The sequence below is a fragment of the Pinus tabuliformis genome, chromosome 2_2 (genome assembly GCF_031772625.1).
Source record: "Pinus tabuliformis cultivar Carrire ecotype Pingquan chromosome 2_2, CPIR1, whole genome shotgun sequence".
Classification (NCBI taxonomy): domain Eukaryota; kingdom Viridiplantae; phylum Streptophyta; class Pinopsida; order Pinales; family Pinaceae; genus Pinus; species Pinus tabuliformis.
Genome location: NC_142300.1, coordinates 761,128,058 through 761,146,345, shown reverse-complemented (window position 1 = coordinate 761,146,345; position 18,288 = coordinate 761,128,058). Strand labels below are relative to the sequence as shown.

The following is an 18,288-nucleotide window of genomic DNA, read 5'->3' as shown; positions in this document are numbered from 1 at the left end:
TCTACCATGGAACATGTTATTATACCCTTGTATACTAATTCTCTCACCGATAACTAAAGTGATTTATCTACCATATTATATTAATGTGCACATAGGGTGATTCTTGGGCATGAGATTATGAATATACACTAAGTTATTACCCTAACTTCCTCATCCCAATTGTGACATTTATTTGTAATTTATTATTCCTTTCATGGCACCATAGTGCATTGATTTACTCCTCGAATGGGCTCTCGCCACCTAGGCTAGGCCCATGTGATCTCCACATGGTTCCTGTTGTCCTTCTTTCTCCAATGATTAGATGTGGAGCATATGCATTCAACAGCTGGGATGAAACTCACTCGCATTACCCTACCGATAGCGTGGGATGAATCCATTTTCTACACTTCTCATTTTTCTTCGTCTTGGCTCCTACGTCTATGGTGAAAAATGGGAATGCCCACAGCTGGGTTCTCTGTGAGGGAGTCGTGGCTATTCCAAGCACTTGACGATTTCATTTTTTTAGACAATGCTAGGTAACTTATTAGTTCATTTATCCCTTTTTCTTACATGCCCTAATTTGTTTCCATCTTAAGATACTTTTGGTTTGTGTGGTTTGTTTATTTCCATATTACTTCTCATTCTTAATATTGTTTTCTTCCATAACTAGATGCATCTATGATTGGTTTTGATTTTTAATTTGGAACCCACAGCCATGTCAGGGCTATCATACAATCCAAATTTACTTAGTAAGGATAGTTATATATATTTTTTTCTTCTAGATTTCATAAAGATGGAATTCACGTTAAGGTTACAGAGATGGTTATAAATGTATTAACTAGTATTCTTTATTTTTCATTGGAATCAGGTCATGGTTTCCTCCGAATGCCTTTGCACAGAAGGGAGAACATCCCCTAATAAGTTTCGCCCAAGGACTAGACTTGTCCAAATTTTGAGGCTCCGTGCAAGCTAGAATTGCCCTTATGCGCTATATGCATTCTTGAATTATTTTTCTCTCTATTCTTGAATTTTTCTTTTGGGTTTTAAAGTTTTCCCCTTTGTGGTTACTATCATTGGGCCTTTTCTAGGGTGTTACAAGCTCGTGGGGTTGGGCCCTTGTTCCTTCAGGTAATTTCATTTTGAATTAGTCGAGTTACTAATTTCTATGTTGTGTCTGTTCATTTTCCTTACATAGAAGTTTCCTTCTTTGTTTTAAGGTTAATACCCACCCTCCTTTTCGCAGTCATTGCAAACCTCTACTTGGATTATGCAAAAATATGTATTCAAAATTTCTAGACTAGATATAGATTTGTCAGTTCATCCGCCAATCACCTCACCTACCCGCTAGGTTGGTTACCCCAATTCTCTTTCCTCTGCCCCAGGATAGGTGCCAAATCGAGATTGTTTCCTTGATTCAATGTTGGGTTTCTTGGGCTCCAACAACCCCAACATTTTTTTGGGTTATATGAATTTGAACTTGGGTTAAAACCCTCGAACCGTCATGGGTAAGGGTTTCATTTTTCTTTCTCTTTGTCAAACATTTGAATCAACTGCTACTATATGGTGTAGTTAATGGGGAAATTACCTGTAAGATGGAGTGTAGCCCTCTTTTCCCTAGAAACTTGGACGTATTTTTATATTAGCGGTTTTCTCCATATGCTATTGCAATTTCAAATATCGTACATGATCTTTGTTTTTCCCCTGTATGTAATTGCATTCATCCTAATGGAATTTATGCATGAAACTCCATTACTTTTCTCGTTGTGTCGTGCCTTTAGTAGCATCATATTTTTGAACTTGGGTTATGCACAATTTGACACTCTCAGATATTGAAGTTTTTATATTACTTTTTGTACCTGTAATTAATAACTATGTTTGTCATTCAGCTCATATAATTGTTAGTTGTGTGTGTATAATGAATGTTAGATTGATATATATGCGTAGTTCCATTAGTTATATGAATGGATGGTCTAGTTCTCTAACATAATAGTTAACACAAAAATTGGTAATGAGTAAAATGCTGTGAATATTATTACTTTGCTGGAAGAATTTTCCCAGGGACAAACAAGTCTGCTCCTTGATATATATCTATATATATATATATATATATATATAGATAGATATAGATATATAATTTTTTTTTTTCGAGTTCCTTTCATACAATGTCCTCCATGACACTTGATTTGAGCCTGCCAAATTTTAAATTTTATAATGCACATGTTTACCTCATCATAAAATGAGGGTTAGTGCTACTTCCAGAGTTATCATCACCTAAGTCCGACTACTTACTCAATTCGCTCTGAATCTAGAAGATAACTTTTAGTCTTACCCTGCACTAGAAAGTATAATGAATGAATTGATGTCATGTTATATGCTCATAGAAGAACGAGACTCTACGTCTATTACAGGTTGTTTAATTATATTTTAATCACTAGAATTCATATTCGATAATTCTGATAAAATGATATTTTGAAAGAAGACTTAATTTTTGCTCCTCTTTTTATGAATTGAATCGGTTTAATGCTCTTTCACTACAATTCGATATATTTCATTATCTTGAATTGATGTTAAACATTTCTGTTGTAATCACCATGGTATCACACACATTGGTACATCAGGGAATAATTTATGAACCACTATTTACTTTGGGAGTGAAAACCTATGATCTACTTTTTACGTGTTATGTTTTTTTCCCAAATATAACCACATATTATCATATTCATTCATCTTTTGATCTTTCAGAATCCAAAATATCCTAGTCACAAACCAGTGTTGTCTACATGCTTCAAAACAATCAATATATGTAATAAATTCCATAATACCCACCGTAAAAATATTTTTACAGAGATTTCAAATCAAATTTATCAGCACAGGGCCCTTTTTACTATACCAACAACAATATCATTTCTACATAAATTTCAATTCGAATTTAGCAGTAAGGAATCCTTTTCACTATATCGACAATGATAGTATTTCTATATAAATTTCAAATCAGATTTATCAGTAAGGAATACTTTTCACTATATTGACTATGATAATATTTGTACAAAAATTTCAAATCAGATTTATCAGTAAGGAATCCTTTTTGTTATATCGTGAATGATAATATTTCTACTGAAAATACAAAAAATTAACAAATAACATAACAGCTCATGGAAACAATCAAAATAATGACATGTAAAATAATTAAGTAAAACTAGAATGGTTGAGATAAAATCACTTGGGAATTTGAAAACCACCACCCAACCTAGAACTGATTTCCTCTAGCTCACGCCCGAGATGAGAATGATTTCCCAGGATTCAACAACCTTTTTTATCCCCTCATCAAGTATTTAATACTTGTATTTCACGATAAAGTTTCCTTTTACCTACGTTCCACTTTTGTGGATCTTTTTATCCACTTGCTTATGATTTTCCATAAAAGCTCATCTTTCTCTCTTGCAGTGCTTTTACACTTATCCAAGCTTACCATCTTTCTCTAGCTAAGAAACTTAATGGACTTTTCTCTCCCATCCATTAAGATTATTTAGAATTTCATCTAGAATTCTTATCATGAAAAAATTATCCATTCTCATTGAACAATGAGATTTTATTTGGAAATTGTCTCATTTTGTTGCATTTCATTCCCAAGCACGTACATCCCATTTATTTATTTATTAATAAATATTCATTTACATAATTCCAATATTTATCATGTTGTTTTCGCGATTCTACTCAATCTTACAAACACAGTGTTATAAAAACAAAGGGATATTACATTCTCCTCCCCTTTTATTAACATCATCCTCAGTGTTCGCTATCTAGTTCCTTTTCCATGAGACGTCGCTGAATAAATTTTCTTCTTTTCATCATCTTGTTCTCATGTATCCTCTTTGGAAGTAACTTCTCTACTTTCATTTTATCCTAAGCAACAACTTGACTCCAGAGTCAGATCTGTTTCCAGTCTAGATACACAAGGTTCTACCATAAAGCCTCCCTCGAATTTATCAATAACATTTTCTAATCACTTAGATGGAAAATATTATGTAACTATTTATTAAGTAATGGTATATGAAATACTTATAATTTATTTTATTTATTTTTTATTATTATCCATAATACAACTAGAAAATAGCAATGAATGTTCTACAATTCCATGTCTATTAGTTTTGTGTAGTGATAGTATACTGTGAAACTCTTTTTATGGTCGGAGAATATCATCTCTTCTTAAGACCAGGAGATAGTGTCTTCTTGTCTTCCACTCCTAGCATTGTCATCAATTTATTTTATTTGATGTGACAACTCACTCAGATGCACACCTACTCTTATATTTGATCTTTTTCTAGCATGTTTATACACCTATTCAATATAGGTTTAGTAATTTTCACTTGAACTCAACATACTTCCACATGTATCTAATAAGGTCAACACCAATCAATATATTACTACAATATATATGGTTGTCATACCCATTAATATGGATATTGTTTACTTATAAACTTCAATGTACATATTTGTACATTGCTTTTCACATTGAAAACATGAAGATAACAATTATCAAGGAAATGTTTGTCACATATTATGAAATAGATATCACAGTATCAATGGTGCATATACTACTTTTTCCATTCTCATGGATTCTATATTATGATTAAAATAGGCTTCTAATGAACTCATCTATGTATACCATTAACTCTTTTTCCTATCAATTCACCATTCACAACTTTTCCTGATTGACCCACCTGAATGTGCTTCACAATGTATGACAATTTCAATCCTTTGAATGCTTTTTTATTTTTTTCCTAAAATTCCAACCTTTATGAGGTCATTTTCTTGTTAACATTGCTACTATTTCTAAGTTTCTTAGCTTTTATTTGAATCTAATGTAATTAATAATTGTTATTTTGGCACTCTTATATCAACTACACACAAGTCTTGCGTATTTAGGTGTAGAACATGTTATTCATGGTTCTTATATTTTGTGGATGTTGTTGAAGGTGGGTTAATGTAGCACATTCTTATAGTGTTTCTATTTGTTTTCTTGTGTAGGCTTTGTCATTAGTTACCCGCCGCAATCTTATGATTATGGGTGTTCACACATTGGAACTTAATTTACATGAAATATTTCTAACTTCCTCAATTAAGGAGATCACCAATTCAACCATTGGTTGCCTTGTAGCAATTTTCATTTCCTTCCTAGAATTTTATTACTTATTACAACAATTTCACTCTAAACATCTTTGTCATTTTAATTCTCAGCCATATAATATTCAAAATACCTATATTGTTAGCTTTTGGTTTCTTGATATGAATATTAATGATGCTCAAGAAAAATTACTTTTTCCATAATTGTTGTATGTTAATAGTTTTGCATCCTTCTTTTAATACATTTTCTATCTATCTTTATATATATATCTTATGGTCATACTGCATGCTCCTTCTTTGTAGTGGAAAACTTTTTCTTAGACAATTTCTTCATAAACATACTTGGTAATCTCAACGTATAATTCATGTTCATACCTTCTTACTTTATTTCACAGTAAGGAATCATAGGAAATTCTATGTGTTTCCTTTATCATTCAAAATTTATTGTACAAAATTAATATTTTCTATTACCACTTGTTATCTTATCTTAAGTTCTCTGTGAGAAGTACTAGTATTTTTATCTTTCCTTTCCCTAAATTAATGACGATTCATATATCTAATAAGTTATTATGCTTTCAAGGTGCACCTCATTCTTCATTTCTCTTGCAGAAATATGTCTGACACATTTTTAAGTTTAGACTTCCCGCAACACAGGTCAGTGATTTGAGTGACTCTTTCAACTTTTCAATATTATATTCCTCACACCCCTGTTTCAAACTGGTCATCTCAACACTACCCAAAACTGTGAGTGTTAATAAATTCAACAACCTATAGTGATATATGTGTGTGTGTATCGAACAAACACACATAACATTCTTAGCTCGAATACCTGGCATTGATGCCTAGATCAAATCATCCTTATTCATATGATAAATAGATCATATCATCATATTACACACATCCTTAGTTGAATCGGAAAGAATAATGGGTATCACATTTGGGTTTCATATAAGAACAAAAGAAGTTATTTGTGCAACATTTCCAAGCTACCTCTATAATTTCGCATGTGTGAATCCGTGTTTCTTTCATGTCTAACATGTATCTTTATTTTGATTGTAATTATATCCATATACTTTTGAACCTCCTAAAACCCAACTTAGTGCTTATAATATGTTTAGAATCTTAGTTACCCTTTTCTTGTAATATTGACATGTCAAAATCAATTGGTAATGGAAAAGGGTAATACTTTATGAAAATTTGAACGATTATTCTGTACTTGTCATACTTAATGTAACCATGTTAGCACAAGGATAACGCAAGGAATCATGCATAATTGAAAAGAGTAGTTTGAAGATTTGGCATTATCCAGGTTGATGTCCCCTTTTTATCATAGAATGTACATAATGAATGACAATTTGAATTTCCAGTTTCAGTCGTCCAATAAAAATTTAAAGCATTACATTTAGGAGAGTCCTTAACCTCTTAGGTTTCATATCCAAAGTTATAACCGGCTCAACCGTGTTATAAAAATTTGATATTATTTCTTGTGTTTTCCTTTTTTTCTCAGAAAATATATTATGTTTACATCAGACTTAGTATTCATATTCATCAGTAGTTATGTAATGAAACATTATATGAAGGATGTAGGGTCTTCCGCCTACTTAAATAAAGGGCAGATGACACACCCAAACAAAAAAATCATCATTCTGATTTAAATTTGAATACTCCAATCCAAATTTTCATAATACTTACGTAATTTCGAGAATTTATTACATAATCAAATGGTTTCCCTAAACTTACTCTGGTTATCATATCATAATTAAGTGACATGTCTTTAATTTTTTAATACTCATGAGCTAAAATGTGAATCAATGATTATAGATTAGTTGTGTATTTTTCCTTCTCCATCACCTATAACAATCTTCTAAAAGAAAATTTGTTCATCACATCCAACCTTGATCATTTATGTCTTATAGTTACGATTGGCCATAGGCCTCAGTATAGAACTTACAGCCTTGTTATATTCATTTTACCATTATGGTTATAAGACTAGAGTATTACATTTAACATTTGAGTGATGCATATGATGTCAATATGACTTCTCTTTTATTTATCCCTGAATTTTCCTGTTGAATTATGTAGCCACTAGTACAGGTTATTTTTATTTATCACAACTATTGTAGAACAATTTACTCTTCACAGGTGAGTCCCATCAATACTAGGAAACACTTCTTGAAGACCACCTATTAATTTTACTTTGAGTTAGTATTTTCTCCAATAGTAACTAGTCTTTATTGTTGTCCACTTTTTAAACTATACATGTCTTGTTTTTAATAACATGTAAACACCCTCATTTCTTCGCATTAGGTCCAGGAGTTGAACCTAGGGATCTAATACCATCTGCCATGCATCCAATTCTCTACATTGTTTTTTTTTTAAGAAAAACACATTTAGTACCCTCGATATCTTATGTTTTCATGTTTTGACTTCCCTCATAATGCTATTCCTTTTAACTAAGTTCTGGTCACTTATTTCGACCTTATTATTCACTTTCATTTTACATTTCTACCATGGAACATGTTATTATAACCTTGCATACCCATTCGCTCCCCTATAACTAAAGTACTTGCTCTACCATATTATATTAATGCACATATAGGGCAATTCTAGGGCATAAGGTTATGAATATACATAAATTTATTATGCTAACCTCCTCATCCCCATCATGAAATTTATTTGACATTTATTATGATTGTCTTGTCACCAGAGTGCATTAATTTACTCCGTGAATGGGCTCTCACCAGTCAGGCTATGCCTATGTGATATCCCCATTGTTCCTGGTGTCCTTACTTCTCCGACGGTTAGATGTGGATCATATGCATTCAAGGGTTGGGATGAGCCTCGCTCACATTACCCTACCGATAGCATGGGACTAATCCATTTTATACACTTCCTGTTTTTCTTTGCCTTGGGTCCTGCGCCTATGGTGAAAAAATGGAATATCCATAACCGGTTTCTCTCTCAAGGAGCTTTAGCTATTCCATGTGCTTCATAATTTAAGTTTATTAAACAATGCCAGGTAACCTATTACTTCATTTCTCTATTTTTCTTACATTCCCTATTTTGTTTCCATCTTAAGATACTTCTTGTTTGTGTGGTTTGTTCATTTCTGGATTACTTCTCATTCTTAATCTTATTTTCTTTCATAACAAAATGCATCTGTGACTTCGGTTTTGATTTGTAATCTCACACACACAACCATGTTAGGGTGATCCTACAATCCACAGTTACACGGTAAGGCTAGTTATATATATATATATATATATATATATATAATTTTTTTTCTTCCAGGTTTCATAAGGATAGGGTTCACGTTAGGGTGACAGATATGGTTATAAATGTATTAACTAGTATTATTTATTGTTCATTAGAATTGGGTCACGGTTACCTATGAAGACCTCTGCCCAGAAGGGAGAACATCCCCTATTAAGGTTCACCCAAGGAGAAAACTTGTTTCGATTCTGAGGCTCCATGAAAGGTAGAATTTCCCTTACGCACTATATACATTCCTGAATTATTTCTTTCTCAATGTCTAATTTTTTTTCTAGGTTTTAATGTTTACCCCTTTGTGATTGCTATCATTGAGCCATTTCCAGGGTGTTGGGCCCCTATTACTTCAGGTAAATTCATTTTGAATTAGTTGAGTTACTAATTTATATGTTGTGTATGTTCATTTTGCTTACATAGAAGCTGCCTTCTTTGTATTAATGTTAATAACCACTCCTTTTTGCAGGTTTTGCAAGTCTTCGCCTCGCTTATGAAAAAATACATATTCACAATTTCTAGACTAGCTCTACATTTGTCAATTCATCTTCTAATCACCTTTCCTATCCGCCAGGCTAGTTAATCCAATTCCTCTTTCCTCTGCCCTAGGATAGGTGGAAAATCGAGACTATTTACTTGATTCGATGCTCGGTTTCTTCAACTCCAACAACTCTAGCTCTGGTGGGGTTATATGAATTTGACTGGACTTAAAACCCTTAAACCCTTATGGGTTATGGTTTCATTTTCTTTCTCTTTATCAAAAAATTTGAATCGACTGCTATTATATGGCATGGTTAATGGGGAGATTAAATCCAACATACAGTGTAGCCCTCTTTTCCCTGGAAATCTTGGACATATTTTCATATTAGTGGTTTTCTCCATATGCTATTACAATTTCAAAATAGTGCACATGATCTTTCGTTTTACCCTGTATGTAATTACATTCATGCTATTGGAATTTATGCATGAAACTCCATTACTTTTCTTGTTGTTTTTTTGCTTCAGTAGCATCGTATTTCAGAATTTGGGTTAATGCACAATTAACCACACTCATATATTGAATTTGTTATATTACTTTATGAACCTATAATTATTAACTATATCTATCATATATGTGTGCACGTGTATTTCCAACAGTTATATGAATGGACAGTCTAGTTCACTAACATAATAGTTAACATAAAAATTGGTAATGGGTAAAATACCGTGAATATTATTATTTTTCTATGGAATACTTTTCACGCTGACAAATGGGTCTTCTCCTTGTTTTATATATATATATATATATTCTATGTTCATTTCACACAGTGTCCTCCACGACACTTGATTTGAGCCTGTCAAATTTTATAATGCACATGTTTACCCTATCATAAAATGAGTGTTAACGCTATTTCCACAATGCTCATCACCTAACTATAAGTACTTAGTCAATTCGTTGTGACTATGGAAGAGAAATTTTGGCCTTACCCTGCACTAGAAGATATAATGAATGAATTGATTTCATGTTATATGCTCATGGCGAAATGAGACTCTATGCCTATTATAGGTTGTTTAATTATATGTTAATCACAATAATTCATATTCCAAAATTTTGACAAAACTATACTACGAAAGAAGAGTTAATTTCCACTCCTATTTTTATGAATTGAATGGATTTAATGATCATTCACGTCAATTTGGCCTATTCTTTTCTCATGAATTGATGTTAAGTATTTCTGCTGTAATCACCATGGTATGACACCCATAGGTACACCATGGAATAATTTTCTGAACTTCTATTTACTTGTGGAATGAAAACCTATTATCTACTTTCTATGTGTTATGTTTTCTTCCCAAAATATAACCACAAATTTTCATATTCATTCATCTTCTGATCTTTGAGAATCCAAAATATCCTACTCACATGCTAGTGTTGTCTACATGCTTCAAAACAATCAATATATGTGATCAATTCCACAATACCCACAATAATAATATTTTTACTACATGTTCAACTCAAATTTATCGGCACAGGGTCCTTTTTCCTATACCAACAACAACATTATTTCTACAGAAATTTCAATTCAAATTTAGTAGTAAGGAATCCTTTTCACTCTATCGACAATGATAATATTTCTATAGAAATTTCAAATCAGATTTATTAGTAAGGAATATTTTTCACTATCAAATATGGTAATATTGTTACAAGAATTTCAAATCAGATTTATAAGTAAGGAATCATTTTCACTATATCACCAATGATAATATTTATACATAAAATATTTAAAATTAACAAATAACACAATAGTTCATGAAAAAACATAATAACAACACATAACATAATTAATTCAAACAAAAATGGCCGACATGAAATAACTTGGGAATTCGAACACCACCACCCAACCTAAAACTAACTTCGTCAAGTTCACCCTCGATTTGAGAACGCCTGCCCAGGATTCAACAACCTCTGTTGATTCCCTTGTCAAGTATTTAATACTTGTATTTCATGATAAAATTTCTTTTAGCAATGCCCCTCTTTTGTGGATCTTTTTATCCACATGCCTAGGATTTTTCATAAAAGCCCTCCTTTCTCTCCTATGGAGCTTTTATTCTTATATAAGCTTAGCATATTTCTCGAGCTAAGAAACTTAATTGATTTTTCTGTCCAATCCATTAAGTTTATCTAGAATTTCATCTAGAATTCTTGTCATGAAAGAATTATCCAATCTCATTCAACAATGAAATTTTATTTGGAAAGAGTCTCATTTCTAGGTGTTTCATTCCCAAGCACATATATCTCATTTATTTATTTATTAATAAATATTCATTTACACAATTCAAATATCTTTCATGGCGTTTTCAACATTCTACTCAATATTACCAACACAATGTTATAGCAACAAAGGAATATTACATGTAATCTTTTGATAGTTGTCAAAATTCAACTTCATTTATGAGTGTCAATAAGTCCATTTCTCCTTTTCTTATATGATTTAACACTTTGACCTTGTTGTATTCTTAGCTATTGAATCCTATATTTCAAAAATGTTTCCTACATAGTACAAAATACAAACATGTATCTTGATATTTACGCATAAGTCGTTGATATTGTAGTTAGATGAGCATCTTTTGGGTGTACTTTCTATCATATCACAAATTGCAAAATTTTAATAGATGATTATAACTTAGTTTTTCATATCTCCAACACCTAAGTTTTTACCTCGGGTAATACATTTTAATTTTCTCCTTAATGTATAGGGAATAGGTATGGAACAAATTCTAAGATGTTAAATAGTTCATTTTATAATATTCCAAACTAATAGGCTTGGTTATAATATTTCTCAAATATTTTGTCAATACCATTTATTTTATATTTTTTGGGTAGTTCTTTAGCTTCCCAAGCATAGAGTAGGTGACCAATGAATCATTTTACTAGTGCATAGTTAATGGAGTTTGTTGTTTCAACTTTCACTCTAATAGAATGTTATAAGTTGGATTTATCATGTAGGAGTTAAAGATAAAATGATTATGTCTTTTTATCAAGAATCAATTACAAAACCCTCTACATTGAGTTCTTAAGTTTAGAGGAATATTAGGGAGGTAACTCAAAAGAATATTGTAACGAATCCTCCCACATTACCCATTTTCACCAACCTTCTGGGTGAAACATGAGCTTAGGGCTACGATGACCTGATCCAAACTCCTAAGTACAGTTAAGGAGGTGGAGTTGACAAACTAAAACATTACTAACCTTCCTCAGGAGCTACAGGACACCCAAGAGATAAACAACCACTCCCATTCCCCAAATCCTGAGTAGGAATGATTTTTAGTGACGTGGGCTCCCAAACACATGCATGAAAAGGATTCCATGTAGTTGAGAGCTTGTGATTGACTGGATAAGCCTACTAGGTTGCGGTTGTGACTTCAATTCTTCAGTTTAGAGGGCATCATCCTATATTATTAGCCACAATTTTAAGCTAGCTTGTAGACCATTGCCTAGAACTGAACAAGACTTTACAAAATGGTAACTAACATTAAAAAATCCTTTCATTAAAAACACGATCAAATAATTGACCTGTCTAGTCCTAACCATGACATTAATCTCATCAAAAATATTGAGAATATGTAGTCTATAGGTCATGAATACATATCTGAACATAGGGGTCTAAAACTTATCTAAGATTCACAAAGAAGGTCTAATTCCGTCTCATAATATCCTCAAAAAAAATGTTTTCTTATGCATTCATTAACCATTCCTCAACTAATCAAAACATATCAAGATCCATAACTCGAACCTGTTATGTAACCATGTTTATAGCTAGCATATAACTAGAATAATAAGTTCCATGATAAAATAACCATCAAATCCACATAATTATAAGTACAAGTACCCATGAAATTCAATCCGAAAATATCTCTTATTAAAATATACAAAATCCAACCAAGTCAGTGGATTCCACATACCACTCAACCATAGATTAATATAAACCGAATATTTCTTTCAACCAATTGCCCCTGTGCCAAGGATGAATGTGGGACTCAATACATAAACAACTAGGGCTTCCTGGAGATTAAACTACCTCCACCATTATGCTCCTGTGATCTCGCCAAAACTGGTCAAGAGATCACATAAGAAATCAAGTACATAAATAAACAGGGTTTCCTAGAGATTAAACCATCTCTACCCTTAGGCTACCATGATCTTGCCTAAACCAGTCAATAGATCACAATGCCCAAAACAAGTTTGGATGCCTCATAATTGCTTCACCATTACCTTGAGGAATTTCCTCTCTCCATGCACCTATTGAAGGCTTTCGAGAAATTAAACCACCTCCACCCCCAACCCTTGGGAATTTTCCTGAGACCACCTCGCCTAGTTCCAAAAGCATCTCACAATCCAAATCTTAACCAAGTAGAAGAATCCCATCACACCATGACTATCCAGAAATAGAAAGTCAAGGCTAAAACCACTGCCACACCTAGCAAAACCCATGCCAATAACAACAAGAGAACCAAATGAATACATGCATGTACCATGCATTCACAAACTAGCTATGAAATCACACATGAAACATTTTACTTACAAGTCTTTGTGCTGAAGCTAATTTATCCAAATTTTCCTTACTTGTTGCTTTGTTTCCTTTGCTTCCTTATCCTTCCTTTACCTTCCTTTCTCCAATGCTAGAGTGCCTCAAGAAAACTCTAAGTCTACAAGAGTATGAAAAATTAGACAAAGATCCAAAACCAAACTGACAAAAGGTTAACCAACAAAAGTTGTGAATTAATTCATAGAAGACTTTTTATCATTAAGGCCTTTATTTTATTCAATTTTCTCTACTTTCCCTTCAATTTTCCTCTCATTAAAACATGTGGCCTTTCATCTACCTTTTCTCCCTTTTCCCTTTATTTTCATAAATAAAATGCCAATTAATTCCTCTTTGTCTTTGCCAATTTCCTTAGCCTTATTAAACCAAAATCAACAATTACTAGGATGTTTTTATGAGCATTCATCTTGTAATATGTGCCCCATGACCTTGGTATTATTTTTCCATTATTAAATTTTTTACATGAAATTTTAACCTGGGGTTGTTACAAACAACTCCCCCTCAGGAAACACCATGCTTGATGTTCTATGAAACCTATGATCAACAGCGTTGCTAAAAACCAAAACATACTACCAATTGACTTTTATAACTTACCACAATGTAGTACTTAAAATGAAAAACCTACTGAAACAAAAAACCAACATGACAAACATGACAATCATACCACTTATTGGAGCTTTATAGTACAACTCATTGTGGTATTTAGAATAGAAACCATACATAAATATATAAATATACCAAAACTCTTTTACCTGAACTAGTAAATAATGAAGGATAGATAGCCTGCATTTGATTATCCATCTCTCATGCAGCTTAAATAGGACCAGAGTGCTTCCACTTCTCTTTCACTTGCTCGATTTCTCAGTTCTAGAGCATGAGTTGTTTCTATTGCAATATTCACTGAGTTTCTAGCTGGAATTCTCATTCTAGCTCCACTTGCAATATAGACGAGTCAATTACATGATAAACATATTTCAGATTCTTCTTAAGAAATGGTACATGGAAAACATAATGGAATTCCATTGTCGGAGGTAGTGCAAGTCTGTATGCCATTGGTCGCATCCTCTCAAGAATCTCAAAAGGCCCACAATATCGAGGTGCCAACTTCGCACTTGACCCAATTCTTAAGGAGTTATTCTCTGGCTTGATGCGCAAGTACACATGTGAGTTTTTCTTGGGATTGATGTGCAAGTACACATGCTCTCCAACCTAAAACTCCTTAAACACCCTATGTTGATCTGCATAAATATTTTGCATGTCCTATGTTACCTTTAAATTCTTCTTGATAAGTTGTATTTCTTGTTCCATCTATGTGAAGGTGTTCAGTCCAATCAATACCTATTCACTGAATCACCCCAACTAATGGGAGTGCCACAACTCTACCCATAAAGTGCCTCAAAATGACTCATCCTCAGTGACTCCTGATACCCATTTTTGTAAGAAAACTCAACCAGTGGAAGATAATCCCTCACCTCCTTTGTTGGTGTATAACATAAATCCTGAGCATGTCCTTTATAATCTTGTTAACCCTCTCTATGTGTCCATATATCTGCGAATGATAAGTTGTTCTGAAGGCCAACTTTGTACCCAAGCCTACAAATAACTCCTTCCAAAACATGGAAGTGAACTTGGCATCTCTGTATGATACAATCTTCTTCGGAACACCACGTAATCTCACCATCTCCCTGATGAATACCTATGCCACCTCACTAGCTAAATTAGTAGACTTCATTAGAATGATGTGAGATACCTTGGTCAACCTCTCAACAACAACCATGATGGAATGATGCTATATAGATGTCCTTGGAAAACCTGTAATGAATTCCATGGAATTGACCTCCCATTTCCATTTTGGAATCACAATTGGTTGTAGTAAACCATAGGTATGATTGCAATATACTTTTACTTGTTGAGGATCAAAAGAGCTTTTGATGAACTTAGCCACCTCTTTCTTTAGATTTGTCCAATAGTAGAAATTCTTCACAACTATTAGAGTCTTCTAATATCCCAAATGACCTAAATATGTCTTAATATGAAATTTCCTCAAGATAAGCTTCTTGAGCTCACTGTTTTCTATAAAATAGATCCTATCCCTAAATCTAACCAAACCACCTACCGTGAGATTATAATCCACATCTTGGTCTCCTGTACCCTACTGATGTGACTTGTGCTTAAGCTACTAGTACCTGTCATCCTGTTGTCCTACTTTTAAGATCTGATCTGGAAAATTTGTCCTATAAAACTCATTGTTGCTATATGATTCGCCTACACTCTTTTACTAAGAGCATATGCAAGTATGTTCTCCTTTTCCTTAATGTACCTGATCTCAAAGGCAAACGCACTGAGTGTAGCCAACCATCTAACTTTCCTGAGATTTAGATTAGGTTTGTCAAACAAGTATCTTAGTCCACTATGATCACTCATCAACACAAACATCCTTCCAAGAAGATAATTTACCCACATCTTCAATGAATGAATAATTGTTTCCAAGTCAATATCATGAGTCACATAATTTTCCTCGTGCTCATTCAGTTTCCTTGACTCATAACATACCACTTGTCCCTACTACATCAAAACTCCACCAATTCCTCTCTTGGAAGAATCTGTACACACCACGAACTCTTTATTTGGATCTACAATCTTTAGAAGTGGAGTATTTGTAAGCAATCCCTTCAACTGCTCAACGCTAGCTGCACATTCCTTTGTCAATTTGAAATTCTTCCCTTTCCACTACAATGATGTAATTGATCTGGGAACTCGTGAGAAGTTCTTGATGATCCTCCTATAATAACTTGCTAACCCCATGAATTATCTGACTTCATCCACATTTCTAGGAGCTTACCACTCCATGATAGCCTAATCTTTTCCGGATCCACTACTATCCTTCCTTGGAAACGACATGTCCCAAGTAATAAACTTATGTCTGAAGGAAACTGCACTTACTAAACTTGGCATAAAATTGACGCTCACTTAGAAATGTCAATACTGCTACTAAGTGTCCAACATGTTCTTCCTAATTCTTATAATATATTAATATATCATCATTGAATAGAATCACAAACTTGTCTACATAAATACACAACACATTATTCATCAAATGCATGAAAGTAGTTGGAGCATTAGCCAAACCGAAAGGAACCATAACAAACTTGTAATGCTTATACCTGGTCTAGAAAGTAGTCTCGTAAATTTCCTCTTCTTTGATGAGTCGCTCATGATATCTTCATCTCAAATTTATCTTTGAGAAGAGTCGTACTCCCTTCAACTAGTTAAGAATGTCACTGATCCTTGACAATGGATACTTGTTATTGATGGTCAACTTGTTCAATTGCTGGTAATCAATACAAAACCTAAGAGTATCATCCTTCTTCTTCACAAACAACACTGGTGTATCCCAAGAAGATACAATGGTCCTAATGTATCCCTTTTCAAGCATTTACTTCAACTGCAACTTCAATTCCACTAACTCTACAATGCTCATCTTCTAAGGTAATTTTGATGCTAGTGTTGCTCTTGGAACCAAATCAATAAAAAATTCCACTTCCCTATGAGGAGACAACTTCGAAATTTTTGCAGGAAATACATCCTGAAACTGTCGCAATGACAGATACCTCTTCAAGAATTCCACATCCTCAACATCCTTACCTTTATCACTAGAAATATGAACTGAAAACACTACACACCCTTTCACGCTACAATGTTTTACTTGCATAGCTATAACCATTCTCACAAATGTAGGTTTCTTCTTACCCTGCAAGATTCTTTTCTGTCCATCATTGTCCAAATACTCTAGAGACTTCTTGTAAAATCCACCATAGTCTTATGAAGATCCATACCCAAAAGCATATTGTATGATCCCAATGTAAGAGAATTTAGATGTGTTGATGTAGGCATATTGTTCATCTCAAATGCACAAGCTCTTACTCAGTGATGAACTATTTTCTTAGTACTTATAGGCAACTGCACCAACTAAGACTTTGCATGCACTTATTTTCTCAAACCACACATGTCCACTAAATCAACATTAGTATAACTATAATTAGATCTAGGGTCAATCAAAAAAAAATAACTCGATCACATAACTTCCCTTCCATCTCAATAATAGATGCTTGGTGATATTCCTACTTGTTATCAAATGCTGCATAGATCCGAGCAGGGTTGGAATTTGGATTTCTCTTTGCGAGTCATACAATTTTTTTTAGCTTTTGATCCTTATGCTACTCATCGAGAAACATTATGTTTAAAATTTTTCCCTTCAAGAGTGATGTTCTAATAATAAATTAACGCTTGACCAATAAAGGCTTGCTTAAAAAATTACCCTTCAATAACATAACTACCTTAAAGTACAAAAAAAAACCAAACTGACCATAACATGCAAATCACTTATTAAATCTTGGATTTTTATTTGAAATTGCATGGAACACTCATAATAAAATCTATGGAACCTGAATTATAAGCAGATCTTATGGAACATATAAGATGGCCCACATAGTAAAATTATTGAATGCTATTAATAAAAAATAAAAAGTAAATTAATTAATATGATTTATGTTATGATTTACATAATCTAATATATACTATAGGATCTAAAGATAAAAATGCACCTTATTTATTTTATCATGTTTTGTACCATTTGATACACATTAATATTAACAAGATTGAATGCATAGTATCTTAACCTTTTAAAAATTAAAAGACTAAACTTATAATATATGGACATTGTGGATTTCTTAACATAATGCTATGATTTCCTCCATTATTATATTCTCAAAGAGAAAACACTTATAAGTATTAAATGTGGTAAAAACATGTTGTGATCAAATCTTTCTTTCTATTT

General features: G+C 33.0%; 1 long non-coding RNA gene across 1 annotated transcript; it reads left to right on the top strand.

The window, feature by feature from the left end:
• Positions 1 to 367: 367 nt before the first annotated feature.
• On the top strand, positions 368 to 9,276 carry LOC149194915 (uncharacterized). Its single transcript, XR_016255124.1, has 4 exons — positions 368 to 515; positions 8,475 to 8,581; positions 8,700 to 8,723; positions 8,837 to 9,276. It is a non-coding gene; the product is annotated as an uncharacterized LOC149194915 (long non-coding RNA).
• Positions 9,277 to 18,288: the final 9,012 nt, after the last annotated feature.